This window comes from Heteronotia binoei, chromosome 4, assembly GCF_032191835.1.
Source record: "Heteronotia binoei isolate CCM8104 ecotype False Entrance Well chromosome 4, APGP_CSIRO_Hbin_v1, whole genome shotgun sequence".
Lineage (NCBI taxonomy): Eukaryota > Metazoa > Chordata > Lepidosauria > Squamata > Gekkonidae > Heteronotia > Heteronotia binoei.
The window spans coordinates 57,281,544-57,302,800 of record NC_083226.1 but is presented as its reverse complement, the minus strand read 5'-3'; the positions used below and the strand labels follow the sequence as shown (position 1 = coordinate 57,302,800).

The following is a 21,257-nucleotide window of genomic DNA, read 5'->3' as shown; positions in this document are numbered from 1 at the left end:
ACCCGGCGTCTCTCTCTCAGCCTGGACCACTGTCAGATGGAAGACATAAGACGCGAGGAAAGCACACGCGCACGCACACACGGGGGGAGGGGCTGGGCGGTGACGTCACTCCCTGCCATTCCGCGGTATCAACCCAGAAGGGCCTCCCCCACTCTACTCTGCCTCAGCCGCGCTGTCTCTTTCTTTCACGCTCTCGTGCCCTGTTGGCGAGGCGGCAAGAGAACGCGCGGCCGTTTCCCTCAGAGAAACTCACGCTTTCAAATCGGAGCCGGTGAAGTGACGGGCTGGGTAGTAGGTGTATCCGGTACACGCCGTCTTTGCCCCGCCTTTTCCCATGAATTTTCGAAAATCCGTGTAATCATTACAGCGGATCTCATTTTATCGGGGAGCACCAAGACAGCCCAACGTTTGTTTTTAAAAAACTTCTTCTAGTAAGGGAAGGGATTACGATTCAAGGAGTCTTTTTTAACAAACCGTTTCATCAAAGTAAAATATGAAGAGGATTGTTCCAAATTATTCGCCGTCTCTAAAGGCCGGGACTTGGGATCAGAGATAACCTCACCCCACCCCAGGCTTTGTCTTGGTTTGGGAACCTCAAAATATTTGCAACCTAAATCCCTGCTCCGTTTAAAACCTCAGCTAGTGGATCCAATGAAATCTCAAGGTTAGATATGTGAAGAAAACAGTTTCAGAGGACAGCCCTGTTGCTCTGCTGTAGAAGAGATAGATTCCAGTCTGGTTGTTTGAATAAACATCCAATACCATTTATTCCAGGTCATGTTCTTTATATCAACAGTAGCATTTGTTGTTGCTAAAACATATTAAATGAAGCCTTGTTATTAATAACAGCCTACATATTTTTTTTAAAATAAAGTCTTCTGGATACATTTATACAGAAGCTGCATAAATTATACAGAAGAAAAATAACAGAAAATCACAAGTGCAGAACAGTTAAAGTCCCCACACACATACTTAAGCCTTTGGAAATCAGAATAAGGTACATTCAAAAGATGGACACTGTTTCCTCAAGGTCAATGTCCAAATATTAACTTAAAGCCTTCTCCAAAAAGTAACACTTGAAGAGTTTAAGTACAACCATTTTTTCCTTCACTGCTGACCCAGTTTGTCCACAGGATGAGCCAGGGGCTGCTGCCAGTGTGAATATGTGAGGCCTACTTAGCAGAACATGCTGACTCTTGCCCTCTATCTGCTGCCTTGAAGTATGCCTGCATGAGCCAACAATGTCTTAGCATCTTTAAAAGGAGGTCAGGATTAAATAGCACAGATAGGGATAGCTGCCTTCATTGCAAACATCGTACACTCCAGTGTTTTAAGAAGCAAGATTGATAAAGGCATTAGCCAGTTACATTATGGTAGCATGTGGAGCTACCTATACTGTTACTCATTCCCCTTCCTGATATGCAGTGAGCCACGTAGCTGTAACACCTCTACAGCAGTCTATGATATTACTGCCTTCCATTTCATAATGTGCTTAATGTACAATTTGTAGTTCGTGTTCAAGCATACATGAAAAGCAGTAACAAAAAACAATGGTGCTGTCTATCAGTCTAATTCATTTCTAGCCTGCCCTCCTTCAAGAGAGCTCAGAGAATCATAGACAGTTTTACTTTCCCTTTTTATTCTAACAACCCTGGAAGTTATGTTAGTCTGAGAGAAAGTGACTGGCCCAAGATCACACAGCAAGCTTTATGGCCATGTGGGGTTTCCAGATCCTAGTACATAATTCAGTTATACCACACTGTCTCATTCTACATATTCAGATATGCACATCTGAGTGCATTTGTAAAATATTATCTACAATCACTTTTAATCACTCATAAACACAAAAAGGGGAATGTTAACAACATCCACACATTTGAAACATCAAAGGTGATGTGAAGATTCTAAAATCATGCTACTGTATGCATACATTCATGTGTGTAGGTGTTTCAGACAGCACACAAATGCACAAAGAAAAGGGAATTAGGATTGCTGGAGAAGGTGGGTAGGCAGTGCATTGTTTTACTATATATCTGTGGACAATTGGTCCTTTCTACCCCCAGAAAACATTTCATAGTTCTTTGAGCCCTGCAGATTCTAAAATCAAGAACAAAATTTGAGAGTTTTAAAGCAAATAACTTTTCACACAGTCAAGTAGCAGACAGCTCCTTCCTATGTTTTCTAGTCATCATCGTGTTCCCCATATAAAAGTGTTTGTATTTAAGAAAAAAGAAAATATTACAGCTGAATCTAATTTATACATTCCACCCCTTAATTGCTTGTTTTGTGTTGCTAAACTAATATGAAAGGCAAGATAGACAAATGTTCATGGAAGGTAGTTCCATCAGTGGTTGTTAGACTTGGTGGTTAAATGGCACCACAATGTTTGGAGGCATCTGGATGTCAGTTGCTGGAGGGCAGCAATTGAGAGAGATTTTGGCCTCACTGCTGTCATCACTATGTTGCCACTCATTCCCGGCTCAAAAGCTGGAGCAACTAAGCAACTAAGATTCCTTCTGTGTTCCCTTGGCGACTAAAGAGAGGCTTACGTTTAGCATGTGCAGCAGGAGTTCCCACATTCTCACATCTCACCAAATTAGTGGTTGTGCCTGAAATAGAGAATAGCCAGGAGGGGAGGGAGAGGACAAGATAGATACACTGAAGTGGGGAAAATCAGGCCACAACTTTATTGATTACAGATCTTGGATGGCATGTGGGGAGAATAACAGGTGCTACAGACAGCTAGGCTTGGTAGCAGTGAACCCCGCAATACACTGTAATGGGACCCCCCATTAGTATTACGTAGGGAACTCCAACCCCCCCCCCCGCCAGCTGTGACAGTAGATGTGCACATAATAGTAAAAGCAAACATGCATTTTAGAAAGTATTTTGTCCTACCCTGGTAACCAGGGCATGGAAATCAGAATATAAAAAAAAAACTAGGTGTGAGGGGCGTTTTGCTGGCAAAAGACATTGAATGCCTGGCACCTCTTCATTGGGCTTCTTTCAGGGTCCAGCATAGACCAGAAAGATGTTTTTCTTCCAGTATACTTAGCCCCACTGCCCATGCTGTCCCAAACCAAACAGCTAGCCAAAGAATGCAAGGCTGTGGGTGGCAGTCTGGACCCCACAAGCAAAAGCTAACACAGGATGCAATCATTGCATGTCCTCCTCCTCCTCCCTCCTCTTCACCAGTTGACCACAACAGGTGTGTCTCCTTGTTGCAGGGAGCTGGATTTGTTAGATAAGAACAGTCCTGTCTCTTTTGTGAAATAAAACTTGTCAGGGAGTTCTGTTGAATGAACTTAATAAAACCCCTCAGATCACAAACTATATATACAATTCTATATGACATCAGCTTTTGAGTAGGGTAATTCTCTGTAAAATAAGTTCTATCCTTATGAGGAGTTACAGTTACCTATTTAAAGCAAGAGAGGACACTTGTGTTTTGAAAAAAACATGCTTTGATCCATTTAAAGTAATAGTTCTCTGCCCAGATATAAATTTGGATAATTTGGAACTGTATCTTTAAACTTTAACCTGTTGAGAATATCAGATCTGTGATTAAACTCTCTGGCCATAATGGATCATTCACTTATATTTGCAGACTTCTTGTTTCTGCTTGTTTCTGTCTTGGATTGCCTATTTCTAATAAATTCTGAACCTGAGATATTTTGGTCAGAGCCTCCGTCCCTAAGGAAACCAGCTTCCACTCTTTCACACACACTGCACCTACAATTCGGACTTGATGCCTACTGGGATACAACCTCCATTGTCCTCAGGTAGATATTTGCATGAATTAACCACTATCGAATGGGCCTTTCATACAATCAATGAATGAAAACCGATCTGAATAAAAGCCATAACGGTGGAATCCTACTGTTGCATGACAGATAGTGGAACTGCATCAATGGTTTGTCCAAAGAAAAAGAAAGAAAATGCAGGCACAAAACACAACTATCAGAATATCAAGAGAATTTGAATTTATCTTATTTATTCAGCCTCAAACAATATTGTGTTGCCTGCACTTAGTAATATATCATGCACTATAGTGTATGTTTTTTGCCTGAATAAATGATACATTTGAAATGTACATTGTTTTGCTAAGAAGTCTAGTGCCAATGTTCATTTGTCTTTAAATTTGGAAAGAATTAGTTCAAGAAATAAACTTGTAGTGAATGAAATAAAATTGTCATATATTATAGGACAAGTCATCACATAATGTTAACCTTGAAAGTTGCTGGAGTTTTTTCTTCTCGATTAAGTAGAGCTGGCTTTTTTCTTCTCGATAAATAATTTTTCAATAAAGGTACAGGACATCAGTGCTTGGAATCTGAGTCTTGTACAAGGCCATGTCATTTCACATGTTATTTGAAACAACAGACTACAAACTTTCCGTTCAAATCCCCCTCTGCCATTAAGCTCATAATAATCTTGGCCTGATCAATCTCTTTCAGTCTGACACCATATCAGGTTTTAATGAGGGGGAAACAGATGATGAGAGAATCATGCATACCATTCTAAGCTCTATTTAAAGACTGTAGGATGAAACTGGTTTGCACAATTCTTGTTTCTTCCCAAATATACCAATTAGGGCTACCAACTCAAGCCAGAGGAATTCCTGAATATTTGGGGATGATGACTGTGGAGGGGAAGTTTGGGGAGGGATTTTACTTATAATCTATAATACACCTTTGAGTTTGCACTCTGAAGCTGACATTTCTCTAGAGGAACTGAACTCTGTATTCCGGAGATCACTTATAATACATGAGACCTCCAGGCCCCTCCCAAAGGTTGGCAACTTGAACACGACTATGGCAACTTTGTGTGGAATGTACTAATGACTACCAGCGTAGGAGAGCTGTTCCACAGCAGTGCTTTCTTTTATACTCTGGAGCTTGTATGGTCTCTATGTTTGACCTGTCAGAAATTAAATGAACACCTCAATATCTATAACAAATATATGCATGCTCACTCACACATATCTATATATTAAGTTCCACAAATGCCTAGATAATTTAATCAAAATATACACTTCCCATTCCCTTTTAAGCTAGTACATCAATATTTTCAGTATTCCATTATATATTATAAAATTTAAAGGAGGGAAATGTATTTACAGCTATGAGTATACATGTTTTATGCATTTCTAGTCCATATAGCACATACTCTATTTGCAGTCTAATAAACCTTGATCCAACTTCATCAGCCTCAAATCTCCATGGATTTTTATCGTGTGATTAATTACTAGCTTCCTGAAGTCTTTTTTACTCTCTTCAATTCCTTTAATACAAGGAGCCAAGATAAAAATAGCAAGCATGGCAAAAATAATAAAAAATGTACCCAGAATCACTTTCTTCTTCAGACATCCTTTCCTTTAAGTACCAAAGGTTTATCACTTGAAAGATTTATGAGAATCATGAAAGTTTAAAAGATAAAGATAAACCTGTGAGTGAGTCCCTAGAGATACCAAATTAGTACTTAAAACATATGCATATCCAAAGTATATTTGCAGAGACTGTTATTTTTGTTTACCGGCAACGTTCACAAACTTATTAGTCTAGTACTATATAAGTTTTAGTATTCACCAAAGTAGAAAGTCTTATGTGTTATGAATGAAAATTCTGAAACTGCAGATGCACCAGCTCAGGTCTGTTTCTCCTAGTCATTTAGAAATCCAAGGTTTAAAATAAATGTTAATAGAGATTTACCTGTTAGATTCAGATGATGGCTTGTTATATCTTCACTGTAAATAATTGCAACACATGGGTATCGTGATGTATGCAACAACTACAAAAAGGAAGAGACTGAGAGTATCTAAATTTCACTTTAACAGGAAGAGGAAGATTTTTTAAAGATTCCTGCCTCCCTGATTGGACAGTGGGAAACACCCAAGATGTCATCCTATCCTCTTAGAAGGACCCCTCATGGTAAGTGCCAAGAGTCGTTCTTAGTAAGAACAGTTTCATTTTCCAGTTCCAGTTCAATTTGGCTCTTGCTAACATCTAGTTCAGTTCAAGGTTTCCTCCTGATGCAAATTCCTGTTGGTTATGCACCTTCTGAGTGGCTTTCATGACATGTAACATAATTAAATCTATACTACTTGAACAAATCTGTTGTATGACTATCCTAATTCATATAATGTTAAAATTAAGATGACTAAGACCCAATTATAGTTGAATTGAGAAAGACTTGTGAAAAAATATAATGGAAAAATTAAATCTGCTTTCTTGCATACTAATTATTACTAGGACTTTTTGTTTTTGTTTTGTGAAAAAATCCACTTCCATATTAAACTAGCTCTATGGGTGAAATCATGCAGTTTTTTTTCTCAACTGGAAAATTTATTCCTCAAGAATGGAAACACATTTTTGGCTCCACTAGTACACAAACATTCCATGTAAACCACAGCAGATGTCTTATCAGGTCAGAGCTAAAGTTCAACCTAGTTCTATATATGGATTTTGTATACTTGACTGCCATGGCAAACTGTTCAAGCCGTTAGCAAACAAACCACTTGGAGCATTGAGCCTGTGAACTCAAACTGTATTTTCTCAGCTGTCTCCGTCTTCATGGTATCAATTATGTGCAACAGGTCTAGAAATTGTTATGATTTTGATCATTAAAAAGATAATGTTGGACCCAAAACAGATACATGTCTTGAGCATACCTTATGTCCCAGACCTAGCAACAGAAATATTCTTCCTCATTATATCTGAAGATTTTTAAAAAAAGTTTTTCTTTGTCACAATCTTTTGAGTAATTTTAACACAATAATATATCTAATTATCAGGATGGCCAAAGCTATGGATTTTAGCCATGAAAAGACAGGTCTTTTCTACAAACCCCATGCTCACAGAAAAATGTGAAATATATATATATATATATATATATATTTAAATAGCAGCGGCTGTAGCTTTAAGAAATGTATGCCTTCAGGGGCCATTGCTGGGCAAACCACAACTGTATTGACAGCTTTCCAGCTTTGATTTCTGTCAGTGAAAGGCAGGGAGAAGGGGCAGGGCCTTCTCCCAGAATTGTTTTGGTCTTTGAAGGAGGACACATCAGGGCCAGGATTGGGAGCAACCACAAGATTACTTCCTATCACATGTCTTTTATGATTCACCCAGGACTGGCTATTTGCTGCTATTCAACAGCAGTATGATATAGTGGATAGAGTTTCAGGTTAGACCCTGGTTTGAATCTCCATTCTGCCTTGGATGCTCACTGAATGACCTTGAGCCAGTTACTCATTCTGCCTCACTTACTTCACAGGTTGCTGTGAAGATAAAATGGAAGAGATAATGATATTAACTGCCTTGGGTCCACATTGTGGAGAAAGATGGGGTATAAATGAAATAAGTAATAAGTATAGCTGAAGATTGGGAGCATATAAGACACTAGTTGGATTGTGAGTGGGAAGGAGAGAAAGTTTGAGGGCTACCAGGAGGAGGAAGATAAGATGGTGATGGTGATACAGAGCAAAGTAAGGTGCCCCACCCCACAAGTTCTTGCAGGTCCCTCACTGTACAACTGGGCCATAGTTTCCCTGGGTAGATACTGCAAGAAGGAGCAAAGGAAGGAAAGCTGGAGATAATGGGGCAAATAAAGGTAGGTTAGTTGGTGTGTGAGAAGAAGAGAAGAAAGCAAGAGAGGCAGAAAGGCTATGGGGGCTACCATGGAAGGGAAAACGAAACTAGTGGGATGCCCTAACTTCTGATGTTATAATGGCATAATGAATTTTCCTGATAATCTACTAACACGTTCAGTATTTTTTCTCTTCTTAGAAACAATAACGTTTCTCTACAAACGAAGGCTCTCATTTCTGCATCTTCTAACACTGTCCATCCTCTATAGTCATCATTATTTAAGAGGGAATGTGGCATGGTTTAGCTAGCTTTATTTTGTCAGATCTCAAAAGCTAATTAGGTCAGTACTTGGAAGGGAAACCAGCAAGGAAGATTCTGCAGATAAAAGCAATGGGAAACGATCTCCACACCTTACTTGCCTTGAAAGTCCTTTGCTGGGGTCACCATATGTCAGCTGTAACTTGATGGCACTTTACACAAATACATTTTGCCTTTTAGTCTGAAAGAGGTGGAAAGATGGTTGAGGGAAATTATCACCAGTACCCACTTGGATTGGTTTCTTCTATGAGATAAAAAAAAAAATAGCAATTGCAGCTAGATTTATTTTTTAAAAAGAATGATCTTAACATATTCTGAGTGCATATGTTTTGCTTATTTCTTTTTGTGTGTGTAATAAATCTCCTTCTTGTTATTGCTATTTAACTCTTTGCACTGAATTGGTTTGGTATAATTCTCAGTTGTACAACATGTACACCAAAATATCCTGCACATGACTGCCAACCAGTCTTTTATTTTCTTTGTACTCACTCTTTAGGTAATAATTTCTTATTACAACAGAACCAGCTTGTGTTGGGTAGCAGCCATGTCTTCTCTACTGACATAATCAACTGTGATTCGTTCACTGATCCACTTGCTGGAGTAATTGATAGATAGATGGCGAGTCTGATATGTACTCCCACTCTGGCAGTGAATATATTCTGCTCCTCATGCCTCAGGCATTGTAGCAATAGTGATTCAGCCATAGTAGGAAGTACCACTCAAAACCATGTCCTGCAAAACTCTAAAGCACTGACCCAAAAAAAGAATGTTTTATTTGAGTTTCTGCTGCCAACAACATTTTGTGCTCTTCAGACGTCAATAGGAAATTCTCACTAATCTATAACTAAAATATGAAACCCTTGGGTTTGCTGGCTCTCTGACACTAGAGAAATGGAGCCTTAAAGAGATGGCATAGTGCCTGATAATTTTTATCAAGATCCAGAATATTTTCCCAGGATTGTAAGGGCTCAAAGGATGCAAACATAGGAACAAAGACACGTAGGCAAGGTGCTTCAGTCCCATTCTATAATGGAGCCCCATGTGCCTTTTATTTGTGGATTTTAAAAGATGTTTATTATCCCAGGACATGTAGCTCCTAGTGATCATCCAATCTGACCTGAAAATATTACCAGTGCCATCCTAGAAACACTTTCCTGGAAGTAAGAACCATTGATCTATGATTCTAAGATGAACAATATAGAATGTGTCCCTACAGTACCATCCTAAACATAATTATCCCAGTTCCAGATCCCATGCAAAAGAGTGCCTGTATGAAAATAAGGATTTAGGCACGAATTAGCTATACCTCTGAATGTATCTTCAAGGTAGCAGTTAAATAATGAGCTATGGAAAGAGTAACAGCCTTATCTTTGCCAGATAACAGATATAATAAATGGAAATCGTGTGAACATAATGGGAAGTATGAAATCAATGGAGAAATAAAAGTTCTTATAGAATAATATAAATCACAACTGAATAAAAAAAAATGAAGAAGTGTTTCCATTTTCACATTTCCACACAGGCATATTCTCTGCTCAATCGGACTACCTGAGAAGCTGCCAAATAAGGCATTAAGGTCTAAGGCATTATGTCAGACCAAGACAAAAATCTTCAAAAGTCTGGAATAGTTAAGAATTTAAAATAATCTGGATGTACTAAGAAAGATGGGGTAGTCAGGTCTACAGAAAGAGGCTGAACATTTCCTTTTGACATCACTACATAATCATATACATGGTCCCTTTGTTCTCAGTTGGTAAGTATCTTATTCATAACAAGAGGGAGGTCTGAATGAAAACTTGGATAGGGAATCTGCAAGCTTGAGTGTCTTTCATCTACTGTATTTGTCCAAAAAGACACAAAAGGATCAAGCTCAGTCCATTTTTTAAAAAATCAGAAAGAAAATCCTGGTCAAATAGGGGAAAAGAATGGAAAGCTAAAGTGAAATTAGAGAATAAAGTTGATATTTTCATTATCAACCAGCTCCAAAACGGGCACTTGAGAAAATAAATGGAGGGACTCATTCTAGCTATACAAGAGCAGGCACTCAAATCTTTAAGTATGAAAGCCAAGATTCAGAAGACCAGTGATAACAGCAAATGTTGACTTTGAAAGTCAAAGGATGGAATGTTCAATCACATGGTCAGTGCTTACAGTAAAATTGCTTAAACTGACTATAAAGGACATCACAATAGAGTTACAGTTATATTGCACTAGAATCTTTGCAAGGAATAGGGCTCACCATCAGCCAGAAATTAATGGGAGCACAAACCAGACAAGATCATGGAGAATGATGAAACAAAGATTATTTGAGGCTTTTGATTACAAACAGATCTGCAGCTAGGGTTGCCAATCCCCAGGTGGGGGCAGGTTTGGAGGCCCTCCCCCCTGCTTCAGGGTCATCAGAAAGCGGGGGGAAGGGAGGGAAATGTCTGCTGGGAACTCTATTATTCCCTATGGAGATTTATTCCCATAGAAAATCATGGAGAATTGATCCATGGGTATCTGGGGCTCGGGGGGGGGCTGTTTTTTGGGGTAGAGGCACCAAATTTTCAGTATAGCATCTAGTGCCTCTCCCCAAAATACCCCTCCAAGTTTAAAAAAGATTGGACCAGGGGGTCCAATTCTATGAGCCCCAAAAGAAGGTGCCCCATTCTTCATTATTTCCTATGGAAGGAAGGAATTGAAAAGGTGCACCGTCCCTTTAAATGTGATGGCCAGAATTCCCTTTGGAGTTCAATTATGCTTGTCACAGCCTTGATCTTGGCTCCACCCCCAAAGTCTCCTGGCTCTACCCCCAATGTCCCCAGATATTTCTTGAATTGGACTTGGCAACCCTATCTGCAGCTAACACCCCTGGTATCACAATTGTAGAAAAAAATGAGAAATGGGGCTTGGATCATGGACTCTGCAATCCCAGGAAAAAACAGAATAGAACAGAAAGAATGGGAGAAGATCACAACATACAAAGACCTATGAAGAGAGTTAGAGTGCCTCTGAGAAAAGAAGGTTACCACTGAGCCAGTTTTCATGGGAGCCTTTGGAGCAATGCCTAGAAGGCTCAAAAAATGGACATGTTTTGCATTAAAGAACGCAGATGAGTAAACAGTTCAATTTATGATAATAAATGCTTAAATTGACAGGATGTATTTTTATAAAAAGCTTAAAAATGTTATATACTCTTGGCATGCTATTTTTCTGTACAGGAGTACAGGAGAAAGAGAAAGAGTGTAGCTCTCATATGAGGCAGAAAACACTAACTGGGTGGGGGGGGGATGGGTGTAGATATTTCTTCCTTATTCTCAAAATTCTGAAGGTACTTCTGGGTCACTGGGCCAGCCTAAGTTACTGAAGCATGTAAATACAGCTACTACACATCCTCCAGTTACTAGGTTACAGAACACTGCCTAATGAATATTTTGACCTCAGTGCTGCGTGCTAAGCAGGAAAAAAAATAACTGATGTATTACCAAATAACTCATAAAGCATAAAAGTTTATCTCTGATCCTTTTAGTAGCTCCAAAATGGTACCATTTATAATGAACAACAAAAGAAAATATCTCCCATTTCTTCTTGACCCTCATTCCTGTAAATAACATTGCAAAATGTTCTTCTAAAATTAAGGTTTGGGAGAGAAGCAAACAACAAAGGATTATGTTTTCAGTGAGTTTGTATCCCAATTTTAACCAGTAGTCCTCCAAAGTGACTACAAGTAGTCAAAACAACAGAATTGTGGCATATGTCAAAATTATATAACTAAATAAAACTTTGCAGCTGTATTTAAAACATCACATGACATCATAATGCAAAACAGTCACTATAGTTCAAAGGCCTGGCAAAACAGAAAGATTTTAACTGACTTTCTAAAAGTTCCAGTAGCACAGATTTAGTAAATCTCCTTTGGAAGGGAATTCCAAAACTTGAGGTGGGTGAAATTTGGGGAAGGGAGAGACTTCAGCAGGGATTTGATATCATAGACTTCACCTTTCAAAGCTGCTGTTTGCTCCAAAGGAATAGTTCTCTGTATTCTGGAAATCGACTGCAATTCTGAGAGAACTTCAGACCCCACTTGTAGGTTGGCAACACTGTCTAGTACATAGATATGTAGTCACTACTTCCTAGACACACCTTAATACTCTGAGGCAACCCAGGGCACTTAAAAAGCAACTCTGCCTGATTAGTAGTATCTAACGAAGATGGAATCAACACCTTGTTATTATACCCAAGCACTCCATCAGCACCTTAGCATTCTATTATTCACTTCAAATGGTGTCCCTTATACTAGATAGGGCTATTAATTCACTCTTAAAATGTTCACATTTCTTCCTAAGATGTAAACATAGCTGAATCCATAAATGAGTGAAAAAACAAGGATTAAAAGTCATTGCTCTTTAATCAGAGAAGACCTATAGAGTTCACTACAATTACAAGAAAGCAAAAAGGATACACACTAGGCTACAAACACAGACAGCTTCAAGAGGGGATTGGATAAGCATATGAAGCAGAGGTCCATTAGTGGCTATTAGCCACAGCGTATTTTTGGAACACTCTGTCTGGGGCAGTGAGGCTCTGTATTCTTGGTGCTTGGGAGGGGCACAGTGGGAGGGCTTCTAGTGTTCTGACCCCACTGGTGGACCTCCTGATTGCACTTGGGTTTTTTTTGCCACTGTGTGACACAGAGTGTTGAACTGGATGGGTCATTGGCCTGATCCAACATGGCTTCTCTTATGTTCACACATACATATACACACATTACATTGCTATCGATGCAGCTATTCTACTGATATTCTGTTGTCATACCATAATCTATTTAGTATTTCAAAAGCATAAGCACTAAATCATACAGGCAACATGTTTTCATAAACTGAGAGTTAGGGTTGCCAGGCCTTTGCCCTAAAAACCTGGAAACTTCTGAGGAAAGGGCGTGGATCAACATTGTGGTATCACTTCTACACAGAAATGGCATCATGACGCTCTAGGACAGTGATGGTGAACCTTTTAGAGACCGAGTGCCCAAACTGCAGCCCAAAACGCACTTATTTATTGCAAAGTGCCAACATGGCAATTGAACCTGAATACTGAGGTTTTAGTTTTAAAAAAACAACTCATAGTGAAATTAACAAACTGAAAGAACATTTGGTCTAGATAGCATTTGCTTAGGAAACCAACAAAATAGTAACAAGTCAGAATGGGAGAATGATGGTGAGAATGTCATAAGACAATAAATGGAGGCTGTTCATTGCTCTGTTGCTTGCAAGTCTGGGTTAAACTTAGAACATGTCTTTCCCAGAGGTGTTCCTGTCCACTTAATTTACTTTTGAACATGTAACATACATTATAAACATCATTCTAGTTTGCCTTTAGGAAAAAATAATACATTAAAATATAGTGTGTTTAGACGGACCTGGTGGTTAGGATGTCCAAATCAAATCTGGGAGGTCCTGATTCAAATGCCCACTCTGCCCTGGCAGCTTGCTGGGAAACCTTGGACCAGTAATATATGAGTTAACCCACCTCATAGGTTCATTGTGAGGATAAAAGAGAAGGGGAGAGTGTGTCAAACCACTTCAGTGTCCTTTTGGGGGAGGAAGGCAGAGGATACATGATGTAGTTAATAAATTAAGTTGATGAAAGGAGTCCACTGATTTATATGGCTAAATCAGAGTCCAGCAGCACCTTAGAGAACAAGATTTTGAGAGTCAAAGCTCCTTTTATCTAATGCTGGAAAGCTTGTGCCCCCTCCCCCAAATCTTGTTGGTCTTTAAGGTGCTCCTGGGCTCGAATCTAGTTGTTCTACTATGGACCAGCATGGCTACCCTTGGAAACTTCAGGGATAGTCTGAATTGTATTAACTAGAAAGTCCGATGTGAGAAAGGAGGACCAGTTTGGTGTAGAGGTTAAGTGTGTGGACTCTTATCTGGGAGAACAGGGTTTGATTCCTCACTCCTCCACTTTCAGCTGCTGGAATGGCCTTCGGTCAGCCATAGCTATCACAGAGTTGTCCTTGAAAGGGCAGCTTCTGGAAGAGCTTCTCTCAGCCCCACCTACCTCACAGGGTGTCTGTTGTGGGGGAGGAAGATAAAGGAGATTGTAAGCTGCTCTGAGACCCTGAGATTCAGAGTGAAGGGCAGGATATAAATCCAATATCATCTTCTTTCTTTAAACTAAAACTGCAATCCTGTGCATGTGTAGAGAGTAGATGACACAGTGCTCACTGTAGATTACTTCCGAGTAACCATGGAGAGCAAGTCCAATGAGGAAAGGCTAAGGGACTCAGGGATATCCAGTCTGGAGAAGAGGAGGTTGAGGGGGGAGACATGATTGCTCGTTGAAGTATTAGAAGGGCTGCCACTTAGAGGAGGGGAGGGATCTGTTCCTGCTGGCAGCAGAGGAGAGGACTGGCATAGGAAAAACTTTTTCACAGTAAAAGTTGTTCAACAGTGCAATCAACCCCCTCAGTGGCAGTCTTTAAGTAGCGGCTGGTCAAACGCTTGTCAGGAATCCTCTGGAAAACCAGAGCAGCAGTGCAACAGTTCAAAAACAGCTTATCAACAATTTGCCTTAAGGTCCCTGTAGCTTGAAAGAGCTCTGCTCAAATACTGCTATCAGAAGCATTGTATTTGAAAGCAAGGAAGCCTGCAGTTCCTCCCTTTCCACTCCTAAACCAGAGGCAATCCCGACCTCTGTTTCTGCCAGATTAGTGGGATCCAACATTTCCTGTAATAAACCCACAGTCCTTCAAAAAATGTGCATGATTCGAGGTCCTGATCTCTCCTCCCCCCATCCCCACACACCCATGCTCTCTTCTTCCCTTCGGCTTGGACCGTGCCACAACAGTTTTGAAATATAAAATGCAGCCAGGTCTTGGCCACATTTGGCCTTATACCCATCTCTCTAGTGCAGGGGTGGCCAAACTGTGGCTTGGGAGCCACATGTGGCTCTTTCACACACATCGTGTGGCTCTTGAAGCCCCCACCAGAGAAGGCATTTGTCTCTTTAAACTACTTCTTCAAGCCAAGCCAGCCAGTGGCTTGGAGAATGCATTTAAAGTTCAAGTTGCTTTCTTTCCACCTCTCTCTCTCCCTCCCCACCTATTTTCCTTCCTTCCTTCCTTCTCTCAGACATCTGACATTCGTGTCTGGTGGCTTTCACACATCTGACATTTATTCTATCTGGCTCTTATGTTAAGCAAGCACCCCTGCCATAGTGGGTCCCATCTAACCCCCTCCCTAAAACTGCAGGAACTGCAAAAATTTTCCTCTGTGTGTTGTGCATGGGGCTGCATTGTAGTTGCACCCCCCCCCATGTCAGAATTCCAAAGGTGCCCACGAGCTCAAAAAGGTTGGAGTGCCCTGTTGTCTCTCAGAAGAAAGCCCAGTTAGGGTTGCCAGTTTTGGATTGGGGAATACCTAGAGATTTGGGGGAAGGAGCCTAAATTTGGGGAGAGGAGAGGGAGCCTAAGATGGAGAGAGTTGACTAAGTTTCGCTCAATAATATATGCGGGGGGGGGGTGCGCATGCCCACAGAGAGCCATAGGTTCGCCACCACTCCTCTAGGAATTCCCCCCATTCCTACCTCCTCCATTAAACTAAGAGAGCATGGGGGTACACTAGCATTGATGAGATGTCTCCCATCACAAGCAGATAAGTGGCAACCCTAAGTGAGATCACAAAAGCTTGGTATTGGTTAGCATAACTCTCCACCCTGTGACAGTACAGGTAATGGATAGGTACTTCTGACAATTATTGTAAGGTAGTAAACCCAATTAAATAGACCAGAATGGAATTCTGACTGGTTCAGGACCTGGTCAACTCAGAACCCTACTAAGTTCTATTTTCAATTTGGCTTAATCCCTGGGAACAGTTTTTAGGATTGTACTGTAATTCTCTTAAAACCTTATCCACTGATCTTTTAGGAAACAGTTCAAAAGCAGAATGTATGCATGAAGAAGGGTCTGACTCAGTAGCTCTAAGTATTCCCATGGGATGGATGGGATGGAGAGAGTTGACTAAGAAATTTCTCTCTCTCTCTCTCTAAATATTAGAAGTCGTGGGCATCCAATGAAACTGATGGGCAGTAGGTTCAGGACAGACAAAGAAAATTCTATTTTACACATAGAGTGATTAAAATGCGGAATTCACTGCCGGAGGTTGTAGTGATAGCCACAGGAACAAACAGTTTTAAAAGGGGATAGGGTAGATGACTGGAGGATGTCTATCAATGGCTACTAGTCACAGTGACTGAGAGGAACCTCCACATTCAGAGGCAATAAGCCTCTGAATCCCACAGCCAGGAGACAACACTAGGGGCGTTTTTGCACTGACCTTAATCAGCAGCGACGCCCCTCTTCATCGCGCAGGATCGGCGCGGATTTCGCACTAATTGCCGCGGAGCACCCGGAAGAGCCGGAAAGTCCCGCGGCTTTTGTGGCGCAAATGAAAACTGGTTTTTGGCGGTTTCCGTTTGCGCCGCAAAAGCCGCGGGACTTTCCGGCTCTTCCGGGTGCTCCACGGCAATTAGTGCAAAATCCGCGCCGATCCTGCGCGGTGAAGAGGGGCGTCGCTGCTGATTAAGGTCAGTGCGAAAACGCCCTAGGAGAAGGCCTCAGCCTCTATGTCCTGCTGATGGCCATCCAGAGGAACTGGTTGGCCACTGTGTGAGACATGATGCGGGACTAGATGGCCTATTGATCTGATCCAGCTGGACTCTTCTTATGTTCTTACAGCAGTCACAAGCCCTTTTAGCAAGGAATGGAAAAGTACAGAAAATAGTTGTATAGCCTGTAGGCCATGCATATCCTGAATTATGACCAGGATGTTTCGTCTCAACTCTATATTGGTATGGGGTAAAGGAGAGGATGTTAGCAGCAGTTTTGCAGAGTTCTGTGGTGCAAGATAGCTAGTTTCTTAGACAATATAATTAACAATATAAAATGCAATGGCGAAAAAGCTTTTTTTTAAAAAAAAAATCAGAATTTCACATGGGAACTTCCTCAGCCTTGATTTAAGAGACATGCATAAATCAGGTGGTTGGACATACAGTGAAACAACGAAGTATGACAAGCTGTTAAGTCATATGGTATATCTGCCTTCAGGTATCATCAAGAATAAATTAAACTGTACGTTGCCAACCTGTGAAAATCAGCAATAATACAGCTCAAGAGCACCAAGGGCTACTCATTCCTGAATAAACTGTTTAGAGGAGTGTATCATAATTAATGTAAGAAGTATTGTTTAATCCATTTGTTCTGGTAAATAACTTCAGGATATTAAATTGGGTTGAGCTTGGCTGTTTGAGGACCCTGATCTCAAATTATGTAAAAGAATGTGTAACAACCAAACATTTATATCTATAAAAATAAAATCATCATCCCATCTAGTTCATTATCTCACTTTTCCTTGTTTTGTAAGCTAGCTATAAAAACACATGCTCTATCAATCCCATCCCCAAGGTTGCTGGAGTGGGGAGAATGAAATTCTAGGACAGGAATAACTCATATGATTTGTTTTCATATGATCTTTGGGCTGGAGCTCGGTCATGGAAGACCTTAATCTAGGGCCCATGTTGGCTTTTAGTAGCCCTGCTCTCCCGGTTGTGGAGACTAACATTATTTATAGTGCTTCAGTTTTGCTTCTTGTCTTGGAGACTATTGTGTATGTGTACATTCCTCATTAGTGTTCCTGCCTGGCTCATTGGAGCCTGGAGGACTGAGCTTGGGGAATCTAGAACAATGGACATCAGGATCCAAATCCCTGCTACCCTGGCCCTACCAGAAGTCCCCATTCAAATGATCCAATGGCATTCTAGCATGGGAACACAGGACTGTATATAGTTGGCCCAGTTAAGCAGTCTTCTTTAGCCACTAGTTACCATGCCGTAACTCAATAAAGAGCTATGATCACTGCAACCGCGTCTCCTCTATACTTTGAACCCGCTATATTACAGAGGCCATTATCTATCACTGGTGATCAGATTGAATGATCACTGAAGAGATAGCTTAATTTTTTATATTTAAGGTTAAGTGTCTATATGTAAAGGAAGGACAGTTTGCAAGCTGGGAGAGACAACTAGAGAGTCAGACAGAACGGTGAATTGGCTGAATCACCTTGGGCACACAAGATCTCTCTTTCTTAGGATCTTATGTGGAGTGACATCTGCTGCCTGCAGAAATGCTTCTGTACTCTACCTGTGTGTTTATAAATAAACCAAATATCACTGTAAATCTCCAGTACTCTTTTCTCCAAAGGAACCAACCCAAGAAAATGTTGTGCCTGAAACTTTCCACTACCTTCAGGAGTGGGGTGCACCTAACAGTGTTGTAATAGCACACACACCTCTGAAGTTACATAGCAGGAAAAGGATACAAAACAGTGGTTGATTCTCAATGTCAAAGAAATTATGATGGATCAGTTTCCATTTCCCTATTTAAAAAACCTTAACCTTCATTATCTAAATTTTGAAGTGATTGGTCAAGAGCAGGCTTGGGTGGCAAACTTCAAGCCTACACCCCTAAGTTATAATTGGATAGAAAACTCCCAGGCTAGGGATGGAATCTATATAATGGTTAGCATGGCTTGAAGTTATGTCTCAAGATTCTGATATCTAAGGCAGGACTTGTTAAGCTGTGCCCAGATGCTCCTTCCTGAACCCATTTCTTGGACAGGAATGCTGAGGGTTAGGAAGTATAGGAATAGCTAGCAAGACATATATTCATATTATCTTTCTTGATTCTGCCTAATTGGTCTGTCTGCTGGTTGTTTCCAGCTACCTGTGCTTTCTAGGGTTTATGTTTAGTTACTGAAGATTTATTTTACTCAAGATTGAGAAGTGTGAGCATATCAAACCTGCCCATGGTCACCACAAGCTACTTACAAGAAGACAGTGCTGAAGGATAATGCAAGATAGGCTGATCAGCAGGCCTGGCACATGGGGTTCTGGCACTTGAGGCAGAACCCAAATGCACACTCACTCCCTAACCCTGGGAGCAAACTAATTGCATGCTAAGTGCACATGTGGCGTGTCATCGTGCCGGGCACTTGGCACCTTCCCCTGCCCAGCGTGCTCTGAGTTCACAGCGCATTGAGCAGGGGGAGCCGTATTCTTTCTCAGCTCTGGGGGAGCTCCTCCAACCCCTCGGAGCTGAGAAAGGCTCAGGGATGGGGCACCCGTCCTGCAGGGATGAGCAGGGATTGGGTTAGACAAATTCTTGGTATGCCAAAATGTGTGTCCTACTTTGCTCTCTGCTCTGAAGTGGGTAAGTCTTTGGTGGAGACAAAAGCCTGGATTGCAGTGTTTAAATTCTGGCTCAAAATTCACTTTAGAACAGATCCTAACAGCCTTCTTGATTGTATGAAAAGAGACCCATACATTTCATCCTGGACAGCAGTGCTTATGTCCAAACTTAACCAGTTGGGGATAGAGGTTGATGATTTTTTTTACTTCTGATGCGTCATATATCTTCAGATGTATTAAATTGAGACTGTGGGAGTTGGAGGAAATGAAACTACAGCCAACAGACCTTTATATTTGCTCCCCAGCTTCCTTAGGTCTTTATGCTTTCTGCGGCAAAATGCCCCATTATCTATCAGACTTAACCATTCCAAGTCATCGCAGGGCATTTGTGTTGGCTAGACTAAATGCGCTTCCCTCCAAAGTTTTACAAGGGAGATATCGAGTCCCTTTAGGCGACAGACTCTGTTCCTGTGGAGCGAATATTCCCGATTCAATTCAGCATGTATTGCTTGATTATTCCTTTTATCATAATCTCCGTAAAGATTTATTTTGTAAGCTTTCTTTCTCCCCAGATTTGTCTATTTTGCCATCCTGTTATTATTTATTGAATGATACTGAGGGGGAGGTTAGTGAGGCTGTGGAAAAAATTTTGGCTGACATCCTTAAATTTAAATCTGACCATGTATGAATGCATCTGTAAACTTGGTTTCATTTTGATTTTATCTCCAATGTTTAAATGTTTATATTCTGTGTATTTTTATTTGCAACTGTTATGCCATTAAAGGTTTGTTATAGTATGGATAAAGAACTTTTTAAATTATACATGTTTTAATTGTGCTAGCACTAACTGTGTGAAGTGCTGACTTATGGTGGCCTACCTCACAGGGTGTCTGTTGTGCCTGTGTCGGGGGGGGGGAAGGTAAAGGAAATTGTGACCACTCTGAGATTCAGAGTATAGGACAGGATATAAATCCAATATCTTCTTCTTCTTTTTATGGTGGTCTTATGAATTAATAAGAGCCAGTTTGGTGTAGTGGTTAAATGTGCGGACTGTTATCTGGGAGAACTGGGTTTGATTCTCCACTCCTCCACTTGCATCTGCTGGAATGGCCTTGGGTCAGCCATAGCTATCTCAGAGTTGTCCTTGAAAGGGCAGCTTCTCAGCCACACCTACCTCACAAGGAGGGGGGAAGGTAAAGAAGTTTGCAAGTGGCTCTGAGATTCAGAGTATAGGGTGGGATATAAATCCACCATATTCTTCTTCTTCTTATGGTGGCCTTATGAATTAATGACCTTCAAAATTTGCTATCGTTAACAGCCTTGCTCAAGTCTTGCAATTTAAGAGCTATGGCTTCCTTATTTGAATCAATCCATCTCATGTTGGGTCTTTCCTCTTTTCTTGTTACCTTCAACTTTTCCTAGCATTAGAGTCTTTTCCAATGACTCTTGTCTTTTCATAATGTGACCAAAGTACAAGTAATTTTAGATTCTAGGGAGAATTCAGGCTTGATTTTATCTAGAGCCCACTTATTTGTATTCTTGGTAGTCAATGGCACCCATAAAACTCTCCTTCAATGCCACATTTCAAATGAATCAACTTTTTTCCTGTCAGCTTTCTTCATTGTACAATTTTCTCACCCATACATAGTAGGGGGTAGGATTGCCAGGTCTGGCTCAAAGAATATCTGGGGACTTTGGGGGTAAAGCCAGGAGACTTTGGGGGTACAGTTGTGAGTAAGGGTGGGACAAGCATAATTGAACTCTGAAAGAAGTTCTGGTCATCACATTTAATGGGACCACATGCCTTCTAAATGCATCCCTTTCATTTGGAAATAATGAAGGGCACCTTCTTTTGGAGCTCATAGAATTGGACCATTTAATTTTTTTTTAAACTGGAGGGGAATGTTTTGAGGAGAGGAACCAGATGCTATGCTGAAAATTTGGTGCCTCTACCTCAAAAAACAGCCCTCCCCAAGCCACAGATCAATTATCCATTATATACAATGGGAATCAGTCTCCATCGGGTATAATGGAGTGCAGAGCAGACATTTCCCTCCCTCTCCTCTTTCTGATAACCCTGAAGCAGGAGAAGGGCCTCCTGACCTGAGGTTTCACCTCCAC

At 40.8% G+C, this 21,257-nt stretch overlaps 1 protein-coding gene across 1 annotated transcript in view; it reads right to left on the bottom strand.

Moving 5' to 3' along the window:
• PTPRD (protein tyrosine phosphatase receptor type D) overlaps positions 1-21,257 on the bottom strand; it is a 1,753,725-nt gene that overhangs the window by 714,589 nt on the left and 1,017,879 nt on the right. The window lies entirely within an intron of this gene.